This window comes from Achroia grisella, unplaced genomic scaffold, assembly GCF_030625045.1.
Source record: "Achroia grisella isolate CSIRO2021 unplaced genomic scaffold, CSIRO_AGI_Agris_v1 utg770, whole genome shotgun sequence".
Classification (NCBI taxonomy): domain Eukaryota; kingdom Metazoa; phylum Arthropoda; class Insecta; order Lepidoptera; family Pyralidae; genus Achroia; species Achroia grisella.
Genome location: NW_026713016.1, coordinates 3,832,069 through 3,850,595, shown reverse-complemented (window position 1 = coordinate 3,850,595; position 18,527 = coordinate 3,832,069).

Sequence of the window (18,527 nt, the reverse complement as noted above, 5' to 3'; positions counted from 1 at the left end):
GTAATAACTGTGGTCGATATTTATAACATACACTAATACTAATCGTCAATAGATTTATTCGCTCCTTACATGAAATATTTATTATTCTGTTCAGAAAATTTTAATATCCCTGTAATCAATAATACAGAAATTAAAGGGCACTGAGACACTTGTTTTTCGTGAATGTTGGCAATGATTGCCAATTCCTGTCAAATTATTTGTTATTTAAATTAAAAAAAAAAATAATTAAACGATTAACTGTAATTATCTGTGTATATTATACGGTATATATTATCTACCATACGGTATATATAATAATGTTCAACAAATAGAGTTTAGAAAGCTTAGAAATGCCTATAAGGAGTAACTTATTCATTTTAAATACGGAATCTTCTATTCTAATTTTATTTATAATATATTACGTTAATATAATAGATTACTAAATGCAGATTATAATTAAAATAATAGATTACGTTGGTTGATTTATTCTTGACATTTGATAATCATCGCTAGGTAGGTACACCTAACACGTCATTAATGCAGCACGCGGACAATTTCACGGGCACAAATTGAATAATTGATCACAATGAATATGGTAGTATCATCGAAAAATAACAATCTACGAATACGAATGGTCATTCAAAAAATATTGATAAAAGTACAGAAGCTGCTTCATTGATAATTGGCTTTTAGGAACACAAAATTGAAATATATTCAAAACAGAAACACACAGGGAGTGCTAATAATTCATATAAGTATTAAAATCCTTATCTGTACTTTGTATTTTATTAGGGATTGTATATTTCATTCGGGATTTGCTTTATTACTCAGCTAGAATGGCCGATAAATAATAAACAGACTATATATATATATATACCTAATGACAAAAGTAATCAAAGATTAACTGGATTCACTAGATATATAATAAAATTAATGAATTCGTCGCATACAAAAGCGGCGGTAAACAGTTGATGAATCGTCAGATTGCCCACTCAATATTTTCCCACTTCTTTAGTTTTAAATTTCTTAAAGGTACTATACTTCAAGTGCGTAGTATTCGAACTTTAGCCGGATTAAGACAACTTAACGAATAATAGATAGTACGTTTCCGCTCTTATTTAAAAATCAAGTAGCCGCCATTTTTATACATATACTTTTTATTAGTCGAACTGTCTCAGACATAACAGTGCTATATTTAAAAATGCATTTAACAGTTTAATTTACAAATATTTCAAATTTTTTGATATAATATTTTTACTTAGACAACAAAATACTTGGAACCTATTAAGAATTAAAAAAGGCATATCAATTCTTAAATCACTTGAGTTTGGTTAATACTACGCAATATTATATTACCTGTAGTTAATACAGTAATTGAAAGCAACCAATAATTTCATTCTACTAGAAAGGGTTTATGAGCTCAAAAGACATCTCCGGTTTTCATACTCTGATTGTAGTACATGAAACTCTTAAATATATATACATCAACTAATAAAGCATTAACAACGCCAATTTACAAGACACATACACACTAAAATAAGACTCTTTTGCTAAAAATTTACATCATTCTGTATAATAAAAATTATAACTAATTATAATTATTAGCACCTAATATATAATGATGAATTTCATTCGTAGTCAGCAATATCAACCCGCCATCCTCATTCAACCCGAATTTTATTGTCAGTGTAGATGTGAAAATAAATTATAACATGTTTACTTGATTCGATTCGTTGTCCTCTAAGCGAGTTATTATTTACGTAGCGCAATGCGCAAATATACAATACATATAGCACTCTTGATATTTTTGTCCACTGTAATAGCACAGATAACATAATATTACATAGCAATAGCAATGCATGAGAGAAACACGGCCATCAAATGATAACGTGATATATAAGTGGCGTCCATAGGCTATGGTAACCGTTTACCATCAGATGGGCCGTATGTTTGATTGCCAGCATCGTAGTATAAAAAAAAGTGGTGGCTACCACTTTCAATCATGTGGACTGTTAGATTTTTTTTACAATATAGTTAAGTAAAAATAATGTTACAGTTAAAGTAAAAAGAACCAAAATAAGTTTTTTAAAACTATAATATTTTAAAAGTACATCAAAGCTTTGAGGAAGTTGAGTACAAAGTTGAGAAAACATGTTCTTATTATTTATTTCGAGTTTTTGTCAAAACAACGGAAAAAAAGAAAGCATTCTGTAAGAGACATTCTTCACTTTAAGTATTTAAAGTTGTACTAAAAGTATCGTTCAAAACAACAAAAGTTACTATATGATTCAATGTTCTGTAGTAAGTGGGTGTTAGTTCTAAATTAATCCAATTATACTCGTACATAAAAATATTTACTTGTTCATACGATTTTACAACCCGACTCACCAGTCAGGCATGTCTTAAAACTTTGTAATAAGAATTTTGATAAAAACAAATAAAGCTACATCGCTACTTCTATAAATCAATAATATATGAATTTATTTTTTCTTTAAATTTATTACATCATTAAATTTTATTTTATTTCTTTCATTCGTTCTTATATTTTACCTAATAACCTAACAAGGCAAAAACATTTGACAATGTAATTGTCATTTAATTGTATGACACTATACCATTCTATTTCTAGTGTGAATAAGATAAGAGCCCATACATAATGCATTGGACATGAAAGAAAGGACTATAATGTGTATTCGCGAATACATATAGGGTATACTGTTTTAACCGACAGCAAAATGGTGTCACAGTCACACTATATTTTGCTACATATAAGAAAGAAAAAAATAAGGTTTTTTGATTCGAAGAACATCAAAGACATATTTATATATTGTATATTATAAGTAAAGTTTAATACTAAAATTTATTCAAACAGAAGTTACAATATTGCGACAGACATACAGAATCGAGTACCTAATAAAAATATATAGGCATATGAAACCAGAATATATTGTATTGTATTCATACGCACAACAGAAATTCGCATTGTACAATAGATATTCTTCTCCGCGTCATACATATATAAATTGATGTTTTTTTTCTGTAAATAGAATAGGAAACTAACTAACGGCGTATTCCCTTCTACCTATCCTCCGTCCAATTCAAATGGGGATCTATATTACGACGGCCTGAGCCGAGTTTCGAACTCCTAGCGGTGCCCTCAGACTAAAGTCGTATCTGTCAGGCGGGAGTTGGCCTTCAGCTGCTCCATAAGTCCTTCCGAGGGTTTGGAGTGCCATCTGCACTCGCCCCTATCGTCCGGTGTACCTATCTAGGACCTAAGACCGAAGAATAAGACCAGCTGCGGCCAACACCATTAGAGTAGTCTAATTATTATCTATAGATCTAACAGCACATCAGGCATTACATATATACATACAACATACAGGCATACATACCATAGGATGACTGTTGTATTCCTCATACATTACCATTCCTGAAGCATAAGGTGTCATAGCTCCGTAGCTAATTCAAAAGTTTTGAATTGAAACTGAATATTTTATTTCTTTTATTCATTATATGGGAATAGGACAGTCATAACTATGACTTATATTGTTAATCAAGAAACTATTCTTTCATTTATTGCAACTTTAATATTTGGCAGTTTGTAATTTTAATCATTCTTTAATTAATAAAATTTTAAACGATACTTATTAAAAAGAGCAACACACAAGTTTCCTGCTTATACTTCTTGTGACAAATTTGCGTTCCAACTGAGTGGTCAAACAAATATAGTGTTTAAAAGTGCCTACATTAAGTTTATTTAAATTAATATTATTTCTGATTATTTTGGAAGTACTTTTTTAAATAATAAAAATTATTTATTTAAGATAACTAGTAGATATGAGATACTATTCAATCAAAATTTTGTGATAGCGATTTATCTATACCACAGAATATCCAACTCGTCTGTGCGACATCGATTGTAAAGTTATCTCACGTAAAAACCGTGAAAATAGGTTACTACTGAGCTAATTCAGGGTATTATTGTATATCTGTGAATCAAAACTCCAAATTCGTGTGATCATTTGTGTAATCGAATAACAAAATTTTTAGACACTTTCAAATAGGTATTTTTAAAAAGATTAAGGACTAAAATAGAGCTTATAAATTGGTTATTTGAACCACAGCTAAAACTAAAAAAAAATGTCTATATCTTTAGCATTTTCACTACTAGTGTTTTGTCGCTTATTATAAAATTTAAAAAATAACAAGGCGTAAAATAATAAATATAGTTGAATATCTGAAATCAAGTCAAGCGTTTTAGTGATAAAGGGGAAACTCTAATTACAGGCATGTTTCTTACTCATTCTTCTTGTATTTTTTATAGAATGAGATGCAGAATAGCAAAAAATACTATTCATAAATGCTTTGTTAACTTTATGTATTTGAACAAATAAATTAAGAACAGAATTGTACAGAGAAATAGTGTACCGACGATACAGTGTACATTACTTTTAATGCAATAATTTAAAATGCTATTTAAGATTTGAATCTGTTTTAATTTTAGATATGAATAATAAATTATTTGATTAATACTTATTCATTCCTTTCTATTAATAGTGATCCTGTGAGTCATAAGCCAATCTCAAACTATTATTTTATTATCAAGCGCTGGATTATCGTTCATTATTCATTATTGATATGGTACGCAAAATATATCATAAACAAGTTCAATATTTATTCATTTCATTTAATGATTCCCAAATTAAACCGTCTAGTTTCACTCTAAATTAAGACAGATTGATAGTTGGTGCCTATCACAGTAACATGCATACTAGATGTCTATAAAACGTTTGATATTAACTTTTTTATACATTGCTTTCACATTTCACAATCTTAAATGGTCCACAGACGACTACAAATCAGGCGTAATATCGGAGCTATGGTAGAAAGCACTCTTGGATCGCATGCTAAATCACCTCGTATTTAGCGAAATCAGAACTGACTTTTTATAGTGTGGTGTACGTGACGATACGTACACCATACTGATGCCCCACCACTGCTGCTCCAATATTGTCCAATATTGTGTGTAATATCCCTCGATTTTAATGTTCATGTTCAATGTCAATTAAGCTTGATATATTGACTGTCACGCCTGGTCATCTGTTTGGGGCTTTCCAGCTAATATTCAACTGTTTCCCATAATTGCTACAAACTTTTTTGAGCGTCTAATAAATGTTACTTGTACTATTCTTTGCCCCGTTTCAGTCTCCGAGAAGATAAATATCCCTTTCAGATATCCCTAATAGAAGCGACACTGAAACTACAACAAAGATTTATTTTTTGTCCGCATAAGTTGGTAGATAGCTGTCATCGGTAGAACGAAACAGTTGTATACGATACAATCTTTCTCAGTGTGAATGAAATGAGACTTTATTATATTAACATTTGCTATAAGGACGTATATTTTCTAATATTTTAATTAAATTGAAAAATATTGAGGTGTTCAATTCCACTAAATTTATTTAAGTATATTTCATTATATTAAGTATATTATACATTCAGTATATTTCAAAAAAATAATCATGAAATATGCTACAAAAGTTCTAGAAAATTCACGAAATATACTTAAATAAATTTATAAATTTATTTAAGTATGTTTCGTGAATTACATATATATTTATAATATAAATGTTGCTGCTACAATGTAGGTCCCTATTTTTTATCCCACAAATGTGGAAATTACAATCTCTCGTTGCAGCATGTTGAGTAGGTAATAATTGGGAAAATGAAAACAATATCCGCTTCGATTATTTTAACAGCAAATCTGCTTCTAACTACCTTCACGCACTTCACAGGTAAAATTATAGTAATAGTTTAGATTTCAATGTTCCATGTCTAGAAATTGTTCAGTTTTAGCACAGATAATTTAATATTACATAGTTTTAGAAAAGTTACAAATATGTTTATAAAGTCCAATGCAGACTTTTCTGGAATTGTCATTAAGGAATATCTCTATATCTGCTCCTTTACCTGAGAGATTTAGTGAGAATAAACGATTAAAGAACCGATATTTTCACCGAATCTCGACCGAAACGGTCGGATTTCCGTAATTTTCAACTCTATTTAAATGAAATTGCATCCAAATTTCACTAATATATGAATTTAAAAAAGTAATTACACACTAATATTTATATCACGAGCATTATTTGGATAGCAACGTTGATGTAACTACTACATATAAACACAACGCCTGCAACAATGCCAGTAGATCATAAAAATCTACTACTTAATTAGTCTTCCATAGTAACAATCTTGTCGGAAATCTAGAGGATTACCATCAACTCTCATTTTCCTCCCGATTTAGATTTTATACGTTATCTTGTAACCACTTTCATTAACATTTTTACCGTCGTACTTTATATAAGCCTACAAAGAGGTTGTAAATACTATGTATATTTGTAGTAGACGAAAAAATCGTTTATTATCTAATTGGTACGACAAACAAGCTGACCTGATGGTAAGTGGCAATCGTCGCCCATATACATGACCAGTAAGTACTACGAACACTTACTACGTACTATACCTTATACTAGGACACCCGTAATACCACTAAAAACATCTAAAAAACAAGCTTGCCTTGGCAGCTGAAGTAGACTGGCGCCGTGACCAAGCTGATGAGTTTTCACAAAGACAATAAAAATTAAACCTATTGCATTACAGCGTATATTAACATTTATTTATTTGCCTGTTTAAAATTAAAATGATTTTTCGTAATATGGTTTGTATTTCATTTGCTTCTTTAAAATCCATAACAAACGAAACTATGAAAAAGCATTTTAATTGTTATATAATAAAAAAATACTATATTATACAGTAATAGCATGTAGGTATCTATAGATCCTCCGGAACTTTTAAACTATAGACATACATATTTATATATTTAGAGAAGTAAATTAATTCAAATGTAAATTAATTTCGATACTTGTTACTATGTTTAATGTTACGAAACCCCTTGTCAGATTATAAATGTCGGGCACAACAGAAATTAGAAGAGAAGAGGGCGTTAAATTTATTAAATAGACACTTAGGTATTTATTATGTAATACAATATGTCTACTAATTTTAATTAACTGACGTAATCTGAAGTAAACCAAGTAATTCAAATTAACTTATATAATACAACCAATTTTAGTTAGTACGATAGAAATTCAATCTCCCCTCTTTTATTTCATTTGAGATACTTTTTTTAAACAAAATTAAAAAAGGATTACATTCTATATTCGATTATATACTTAAAAGTATCACTAATGTATGGCAGAAGACATACAGACAAAATTACATACACAATACTATGGCCCCAGAGATGAATGAAAGAGAAGAAAGAAAGAAGAAAGAAAAGAAGATTAGAGAATAAGGATTATTTTTAATCCTTAAGATAATATTGGTAGATTTTAGTGATTAAAGCATACTAACACCTACACCTTTTATGTAGAACCTGTCAAAATTATAAACTACAGAACAATATATATTTAACAAATTGATAATATATATGTTATGTTACATATTAAATTTAAAATTCATGTTACATATTAATATTTAAAGCTTGAATTGAATAACATTTTGACAAATAGTTTTGAAAGTTGCGGCGACGAAAATGTGTTTAACAGGGAGCTACACTCGTATGCCGCCCCACATCTACGAGTTTATCATAGCGTACGTCTGACGGTGTGCAACATGGGATACGCAGAATCACGTGTAACTTGCACGTGAGTTGTCTACGTATCCCCTGTTAACCGTAGTACCTAATACTAGTTATGTATATATATATATTTATAGTCTATATGTATTTTAATAAAAAATGCATATGTTTTAATCCTTACTAATATTATAAATGTGTAAACATGTTTATTATGCTTTTACGCAAAAACTACAAAACCGATCATAATGAAATTTTGTACACATATTTTTGAAAGTATTAGAATGAACACATTACTTTTTATTTAAAAAAACATTATTTTTTTATAAAAAAACAATTAAATTAAATATATTTACATTTTGCTACTTCAGCGCCATCTATAAACAACAGGTAATAACTAGTAATATAAAACGTGAAAGTTTGTTAGTATAGATAGATGTTTGTTAATATTTCACGCAAAACCTTCGGAACGGATTTTAATGAAACTTTACAGTAATATAGCTTATACATTAGAATAAAACATAGGCTATAATTTAAAAATATACTATATAAATTGGGCAAAATATAATGATAAATGTCAAGTAAGTGTGATGCAGACGAAGTTGGGAGTGTCGGCTCCTCTTTAATAATTGAGACCCAAATTACTGAAAACAAATATTAGTTAAGTACAACAGATGACTGATATGATGATGAGGATACTTTAATACAGAAGGAAAATTGATACCAATAAGCCATTTATTGGTATCAATTTTGTAAAGTTAAGGCAAGCGGTTTAATAGTGACTCCCGCTTAGTTAACATGTAAATTAACCTCACTTTGATGTGGACTATAGCGCCCCTCCTCAAGCATTACTATTTCTGAGGACTGAGATATTCTGCCTCAATACTTAATAGATAATTTCATTGTAATCACAAAGCATATTACGTATAAAGCAGAAAATGGTAAGACAGACGTAACCCTGCTGACGGCTTTTTACAAAGTAGTAAACATTTCGATAGCTTATGTCAATCATGTGTCAATTCCATACATTTGATTTTTTCACTAGCGATAACAGATTTTGTTTTATTTTTGCTCTATCCAAAGTTCACTCTGCTTTTTATTCGATATTAATTTTGTTATAAACTCGCAACTAATAAAGACGTATGTTTTTTATAAATAATTGTATAATAAAATTAATACTTGTAGTTAAGAACCATCTCGATCACATCAGCTTTAAAGAATTCTGAAACATAATCGAGCTATTTGTTTAGGAACTACGATGGTACAGGCAGACACACAGATGCACAGACAAGTCAAACTTATTTGTACTTATTTTCGCAATACGGATAAAAATATCAATTTATTCACGATATTAATGGAGATAAATAATTACCATATATACATTTCTATTATCTGCCAGCTACCAACTGAATGGATCGAAAAAAACATGTATTTCATTTTCGCCGCGTGTTTGTACAATGATGAAGAAATTGGAACAAAATCTTTACTTAACAGTATGATCACGCAAAACAATGAAATACATTATTTTTCGGACAATTCCATTAATGTGATTGGAATCCATTTATCGGTAATTTTTAACAACCAATGTAACAAACTGAACGTCAATATTTTATAAATGTATTTTTTGTGACATTAATTTAAATTTTCGGTATTACTTTTTTTACTCATATAAAATGTTTTCACAATTGCAAATACAACAAAATACAATTAAACCAATAAGTGTAGCCGTTCTGGTGTAAATACACTTATATGCAAATTGATTTTAATGTATATAGATTACTACACAACATCAGCTGTAAACAAAAAAAATATTTAGCAATATTGCTGTACCTGCTGACAAATTTAGCAAATGCGACGCCGCAGGTAAACATATTTGAGGGCACCGATACCATAAACCTGTGACTATATGGGCTTACTTTATATACGTAATAATACCTTGGAAACTTCAAGGGATAGGTCACATCGTGATATCTATGTAAATAGATAAAGGTATAAATTATAGTTATGTGCTACTTATAAAAATAGGACAAGATAGGCCTTAGTGCATGGTCATTGTCTACTTGTTAATAATATAATCCCGGGACATTATTCTCATAGGATATACATAGCTTATGCTATAGTAGTCAGTCCCAGATAATGTAACTATCTACAGGATTATTTTTATTTATAGTTTAAATGAAAAGTAACCTGACGGTCCACCTAAAAATGGCAAAAAATTGCCAATGTACAGCATTACGGACATTACGTTATCAATTAATGTTCGTGATAGCTCTTATGCGTCGTTATTCCAAGGACTAAAATGTCATGCCTTATCCTATAATTTCTTAAGGGCCTTTCAATAAAAACAAAGCTTACAAATCAAGCTGAATAACGACTGGAATAGAAATACAGAGGTACCGAGTACTTCTGTATTTCGGCAAATGACTTTACAGACTCTACCTTTGTAAAATAATATTTTTATCAAACAAGTTTAATAGTTTTTGGGTTTATGCATGATAAAGAAAAAAACAAAATAAAATCTATCTTCATATTAACCATTAAGATCCGTTTAGTTGTAAAGTTATAGCAAATACACACTTTGTAATTTAATTACTAGTGAGTTTTATAAAGATATATATAAAACAATATACAACAACACCTTCTTTGTCATGACTTCCTCCTTATCATTACTTGCACCATAATCCCAGTTAGGCTTAGAGCCTCTAAGTAATTAGATATACAAATTTCAGTACTAGATGAAGGATTTACATATAATTTTTATAAACGTCAAGGCCCTATCTCTGTTCATTAGCCTGTCAGAGTAATTTTATCTTACAGGCGGTGTTAGATAAATGACTCTGACAGACGGACAAGACGTCCGCTTATAACTAATAAGTACGGACATCTTACATATAATGAATCTTTTCTGATTATAGAAAGAGTATACTTATATTTCTAAGAAAACAAAAATTCCATAGAACTGAAAACACCCCAATCAAATAAAAAAAGATAAATGTATCTTTTTTGAGAGCATCATGGACTAGTTGTTTACTCTGACTTACACCCAAGAGCTAGTGAGTTCAAAGCTGGCCGAAAAAAACAAAACCATTGTATGTATATCAATTTATATTTCTCTTTATTGATCAATATTAAATCAAAATTTAATTTGAGAGACGGCGGTAGACTTAGACTCTGCCATGTTGGATTCAAATATACCCAACCAAATGTGGGAATATCAATTATTATGTTCACCACGTTATCGATATTTGACAATACCTCAGACTAACCCACCTGAGATGTAAGGCCTGACCGTAGATATATTTATATTATAAATTAAATAGAAACATTCATAATACCCAGAGTCATTCCTAGCCCGAGAGTACATTTTCTTTTTAAAATTTTCCATAATATCAGCCGAAAGAAAAAAAGTGGCCAAGTTCATTTCGAATATGCGTCAAATTAGAATTCCATAGCGTGTGCTGAAACTAGCAACCGTCAAACATGTAATGATAGTTCTTTACTATAAAATGAATAATTAATATTCTTTCGGGCTTTTATTACTTATTTTTAATTTTCTTTAATTTATAAATTTAGTGACAGTGCAAAATTATTTACAAATTAAAATTTGGTGTTTGGAATAGACTAGCAAATTAATTTTGTTATTTTATTTTGATATTCTTTTAAATCATACTATACCTAAATAAAATTAGTATTCTGATTTTATATACATATATATACCTAAACATTTTGTTTTTCATACTTTTATTTCACTTATATCTTACATCACACTGTCCTATATATCAACTCATCAATCAAAACATAAATGGTTTAAAAAAACACAAGTTTACCTACTATTAATAATTTAGGTTAATAAAGTAATTTAATAATGTATTTATCGTCGCTAAATACATTCGAATATAATTCTGTATATAATAATAAAACATGTAATTCTTATATTTTGTTACTTATAAAATAATGTTCTTAACAAAAGAAAAAGTCTTGTCCGTAACTCAGTAAAAAAATCAAACTGTCAAAATTGAGGCTCAGACCATGTTATCTCATATATTTTTATTACAGATAACATATATTTAAATATTACATTTTTTTAAATTACTTACCATAAATATATCTGTGGTGCTGACAACCTTACAAGTTCACAGTTGTTATTTGTTTCTACTACTTTTCAACAAGTTTCACTTATACTTAATGCACTGTCATTAAAATACAATATTTACAAAAACATATTTAACAAAGTCAAAATGTCGACAACTTGCATAAAATTCCAACAGAAACAGTCGGAAATAGTTAAAGTAGCGACATTAATGTCAGCTAACCGAGCGTTTCAGCGAACCGAGCGAAATTGTGGGAAAGTTAAAGAAGCTTTTTCCGCAGAGGCGGGCGGTCGGCGCGCTGCGATTCGACGACTCGGGCTCTGGAGCCTATTCACAACTCATGCCGAGAAAAATCAACCTGGAGCGGGCGCGCCGCCGTAACTATCTTAGCCTCTAGCAAATTGGCTTTTGAATCATTTAACAACATTCAACTTGCATCACTTCCATGCCAGGATATAATTAATTAGGGCAAGAAAAGACTGAAGGAATTGACTTACAAAACTTGTGCTTTAATAAAAAAATAAATGATTGATAACGAAACGACATGAAGTAATTGCTTTCAAAGCGTGGTGTCTTTCATTTCTTGATTGATTGTAAAACTTTTCATCGAAATTTAATAGAATAGCAAGTTATCTGAGCCAAAAATAAATCAATCAATACAAGATTTCAGTTCAAAGAAAATCAAAATATAATGGTGGATGAATATGAGTAATGGGCGACTGTGATTTGTTTACATACATTTTTATGAGCAATAATAAAATGTAACAGGCATTTAATTACAATTGTATAGTGATTATATGAAAGTCTATAAATAAATAGCAGGCTATCAATTTTACTGACACTTCGATTCTAATGTATTCGTGGAAACATGGACAAGCTTCCTTTATGACAATAGTGACAAAACACCTACAATAGAGGTGAAAATGGTTATCCGTTTAAGGTTAAGCTATTTGTATTTTTTCTGTAGCTTATAAGTTTATTAGTAATTTTAACTATAGCTACTAAGTATATATGTTACCGACTTAAATAATCACAAAGACACAACACAAACACAGGAATCATAAAACGTAGGAATGAACGTATAAAAAATATCTACTTGTACGTAGAAATAATACACAGTGGAATTGAGAAACTTCTCTTTTTAAAATGAGTTGAACATATTTGCTGAAGTCAACACAACGTTAACCTCAGCAATACTTATCAGACCTACTTGTAGCAAGTATGCAGGAAAAAGTCTTTTGATAAAATATTCAATGTGCAAACTCAATTTCAATATATTTGCCTAGGTACTTATTTCAAACGACGAGCGTTTTATATGAAACGATTGACGATAGCAAAGTAAGAAAAAAAGTGTTTTGTTTGTTTAGGAGCACTTGACACTTTATTATTTCTGACTACCCTGTCTGTTTATCTGTGTGTTAAATATTTATTAATATACTAATACTTATTTGACACACTATTGATTTTAGTATAACATAGTGTTATTTTTATTTGTTTGTATACATTAATGTGTGAATATTTAGTTGTATGTTAATAGTTTGTTTTAGTATTACATTACTTTTGAAGATCATACATCCCTACGCTTAATTCTATAATAATTTATTCACAAAAATGTACTTTATTAATTTTTTTTATTTTTGTTAACTTCTTTCCACTCATGTGCCGCATAAAGAATTATGAATAAAAAAATATTAACAAAATTAATATATCTACTATAATTAACGTGAACCATTACTCTCTATAAATATTATAGACCATTTTGTTAAATCTTATACTTTGAGCGCTACTGAACGAAAGGTTTAATTTCAAGTTAGATTGTAGTACTTAATTTATGTAATGGAATACTTTGGTTACTTAAATATTTATATACAATTAAAATTTCACTCACTTAATCGTCTAATGCTATAAGCACGGCCTTCTTCGGTCTCATAATCAAATAATGTAGGTAATTTTGTTACAAACGATGTAGTAATTATATTAAATGCCTTCATTTTTAGATCAACATTATCTTTCAGCACTCCATCATCCACTGATAAGCTGCTTATTTTAGTTTTCTAATATAAGAACTATAGTAAACAATTTTTTTTTTTCTGAAAATATATGTATAGCATAGTCTCTACATATAGGAGTTTTCCTCATCTAGCACTTCATATTCCTTCTGTCTCACAGTGATGTCTGCTTTTACAATATACTGAGTCTGTAAGCGAACGTACTCATATATTATTTAATTTTTTGTCACACAGAGGACAATCAAACAAAAAATATTGAATACTTTGAAGTGTTTATAAATTACATACTTATTTACTATCATCATCATTTTTATCTACTTTTCATCCGTAATTAATATTTGCATTTTTGAACATGCTTTACAATTCAGTTTCTCCGTGAGAGAATTACATAATGATTAAGTGAGTAATTCTGGATTTAGTTCATTGAAAAGTTCGAAACCGCTGACAGATGGACAATGTTGCCAAAACAATACGGCTCCGTTAGACTCGGATTATGTAAAAGTTGTTAATAGATTTACATAAAACAGTCAAGTTATTATAGACTTCCTTTATAACTCCATCAAATAGCTATGTCAGAAAATTTATTCCTGAACACTTCGTGGAAATTGAATAAATGAAATAGATAAAATTAAATTCACCTATCTGGTCAGCGTACAGACAAATGCGTGAAGACTGAGCTAAAAAATTATCAGTTACATTTCCTCATACTTTTCATAAATATTTTATATTTTTATGTACTTAGTCTTTGTAAAATTTTAGTTAAAGTTACCATTTATATAATTATGTAAATATTTTAGCTATGTATTATTCTTAAAATAATGTTTTTTAATTTAAAAAAGATTCGGGTTTCTTTTTAGAAAATATGTGTGAATATATACAATCTCACTACAAAAAGTTAAATAGTCAGGGTCGTTAAAATATCGAATGGCAAGCATATTTGTCTATTGATAAACTCTATTGGCATTCCTAATAACTCTCTTGTCAGTTACACAAAACACGTCATATAAGTGAATAAATATTTAAAAAACGGGCCCTGTTTTGGCATTATTTTAGACAAGTTTCTTATTTGAAGTCTAAAATAATAAGCCAGATAGTGCGTTACAAAATACTTATTATGAATGGTCCTAATATCAACCTACTAACAAATTAGACAATGAAAATTTGCCATTCAAATTGTGTCAACATATTTTCATTCAGACTATAATAATGTAAATAGATAATCCAATGACTTAGATACCAACTTTAAAACAACAAGGCTGTAAAACAATATGGTTAGAGAACACGATGTAATCTAATAAGAAAGTTGAAAAGTTCGTAATCAGACTCTTCTATAAATTTTCTATTTATGTAAATTTATATTTGTTTTCATGAGCGTATCTAGTACACATAAGTTAAGTTACACGTAAGATTACACTAACAATTTATAACTGACCCTAATATTTTACGAGATAGATTCGTGATTTTAGATGTCTTTCTGTTGTCCTTATGTATCTCGCTGTAGATTTTTATCTGAGTGAATGACGCAAATCGATTGTTGATTGATCAATGGATCAATTGTGTCATGAATTTCTAATATTCAGTGAAAGTAACGTGTAAAGCAAATTTCATATGTGAGCTGTAAATATCTACAAGAACACTTACTTTCATGTTTGTTATTATTTTATTACAAGTACTGAATTTTTTAAATATATTATCTATACATATAAATAAAATTGGAGTGTCTGTTTGTAATATTGAAATAACCGTTTTTTACTGGAAAAGAGAGTTATAAGGTAGTTAAAAGGGAAGATGAACGTTCAAAAAGTAGATGCAAGGTTGTATGGAAGTCATTTTTAAGGCTAGAAGCTTAGAACGTATTTTTTAGGTTGTTGATGAAATATGACATTTAAATATTGTAAAATTTTCACCCTAAAGGATGGTAAAATAAAATAGGAGATGAAACTTTTTATGGCAATTCATAATTTTTGAAGTTAGACTTGTACTGTCTAAGCTCATATAATAGTTTATTTCTTATGTTTTAATTTTTATGTTATGTTATATGACTTGTATCCATGGTCATGGATGTAGCATTATTAAAAAAAAAGAAGTTAGACTGATAGAACTTTTTTCTTTGGGTATTATAGGTTAGTTTACTAAATAGCTTTCAAATTTCAAATGTAAATGTCTGACTATCGCCCTTACACGCTGAAACTATTAAACCGATTCAAATAAAATTTGGGACACAGATAGACGAGACCCTGAGAATGGGTAGTACATAGGTTAGCTACTTTTTAATGTGAAAAAGGGTTGAAGGGGGTTGAAAAGGTAGGTAATAGAATTAAATATTGAAATTACCGTTTTTTACTACATGTATATGAATATAAATACAATACATACACCAAAATAACATTTTTTTAAATCGTCGTCTGTTTGTCTGTTTGTTCCGGCTAATCTCTGAAATGGCTGGGCCGATTTCGACAGGTAATTAATGTAATAAGTAGTAACTTAGGCTACTTTTATATTAGAAATATTATTTTATTTTAGAAAAATAAAGTTTAATTCCACGCGGACGAAGTCGCGGGTACAGCTAGTTATTAATAATAATAAAGAAATTTTTTTTGAGCATTACGTAAGTGTTAATTATAATGGCCATATTATATATATATATATATATATATATATATATATATATATATATATATATATCATTGAAAAATATTTAGCTTAATCCAGTGTTCGTCAAACCAAAGTGTCATCATCAATAATAATATTTTACTTTGTCACAAAACATTAAATACGAAATGGTAAAAAAAACATTGTTTTTAACAATTTAAAACATTTTACATTTTTTTATTTTTGGTTTGTTAACACTCCGATAATACTTCATCCCCGGAATATATCAGAAATGCAAATTGTGTACTTGATATAGGGCGGATTCGAACTATATATCTTTAGAATCTAAAGATGTTCACACACATTAATTTTAAATAAGGTTCCAACACGTTAAACTTAGGAATTTAATCTATCTTTCATTTATTTATTTCTAATCCAACAGTTTATTAGAAATTGCTTTGAAGTGATGTATCTAGAAATTGCACGAGAAGGATCATGCTTTATAAATGAAATGTCTTACCGTCGTAATATAATTCTGCAGCCAATATTTTTATATTTCTCTTAGTGAATTGCGAACGGATTCGAAATGAGAGCATCTTATAAATTTAATTAATATTACAAACATTACTTTCTAAAAAAATCAACGTACTTGTATTAATTAATTTATTTTTTATTTCTCGTTTATCATAATTTTATAGTTACCTACCTTATAACATGAAAATATTAATTACATTCAATAAATAAAAACATACGCTGTTACAATATGCAACAATAACAATTACTAAGTTTAAATTAACTAATGCTCGAATTAAAATTAAAAAAATATATATTTTTCAATTAATTAGCTTTAATACTCTCTAGTTAAGCCCGCTATATAGTACCCGTGTTATTTGAAAAGAAAGTAAATTATTACTTTTTGTTTTGTAAATCCTATTAAAAGGAACAACAAACAAAACAATTTAATGCGAAATTTACCAGAATAGAGTAGTCGAAGTCGCATATGTGTAACATAAGGTATATCTAAAATAAATACACACAAACTTATAGACAAACAAAAATTCTTACAATTATTGTTTTGTATCCTTGTACTTATATATATTATAATACATACAGATATAAATTCCCATGAACTTACAAAAATTTACAGACAGTGATCAGTTTTCACTACCTTTATAGTTTTCACGTAGAATTTAACAGCTATTGTTTCAAAGTAGAAAATGAATAATGAATTAGTTTAATAAGTGCAGTTAATCTTTCGGACTCGGGCTGAGTACAGGATCACAAACCATTGAATTAACCAAATTCAGTATTTACATGATCTCGTTTCCAGAAACAAATCAGATTCCTCATTTCCATGGAGCAACTTACTTAAGTACGTACAGCTCTAGGGGATGGTTTTTATTTATGTTAAAAATCAGTGGAGTCAAAAACGATTCATTTATTTATTCTTCTAAACTCAAATAAATTTTATTCATATATCATTTAATTAATCGGGCTAGCATTTACTTTTAGTACGAAATTCACCGCGACAGTTATTATATAAATAAAGACATTATATATAGGTACTACGACTATTACTACATATTATTGGGGAGATCAATTTAATAGAACCAAAAGCAATCTGCGTTTTGGCTTTTTGTCTGAGCGTTAGACTGCTCTAAACAGAAACGGCTTAACCGATTTTTGTGCGGCTTTCAGAAATGTATCTTGATTTAGCGCAAGCTTTAATCTTGGTAAGATCTTTAATTAAAATTTAGCGTTAGTTTAATTAAAATAGAATTAAAACAATCAAAAGTTACGAAGAAATGACTATCAATATTATTCTTTCAAATAAACGGTTATCAGCAGTATTGGAACTAAAATGCGAGAAATATAAAGCCTTTAAAAATGGTTCTACTCGATTCAATATTGAAAAATAGAACTATAAATGTAAATGTAAATGTATGTTGGACTCCAGTCTCCGCACTTAGCCTCTCATTCGGGCCGTTGTGCGTGCAGAGCCAGACTACTAAAATAGCCAGCCAAGCTCCTCCCAAAAGCGCAGAAGACTCCTGGTGTCTTCACAGGCTTCACGGAGCGACCTCACCGTTCCGAGGATTTGTTTTCGTTGTTGGGCCACTGCCGTGCACTCCAGGATTACGTGAGCCGCCGTTTCTTCAGCTTCAAAACAGCCCCGACAAAGAGGACTGTCTGTAGCATCAATTTTGTTTAAGGAAC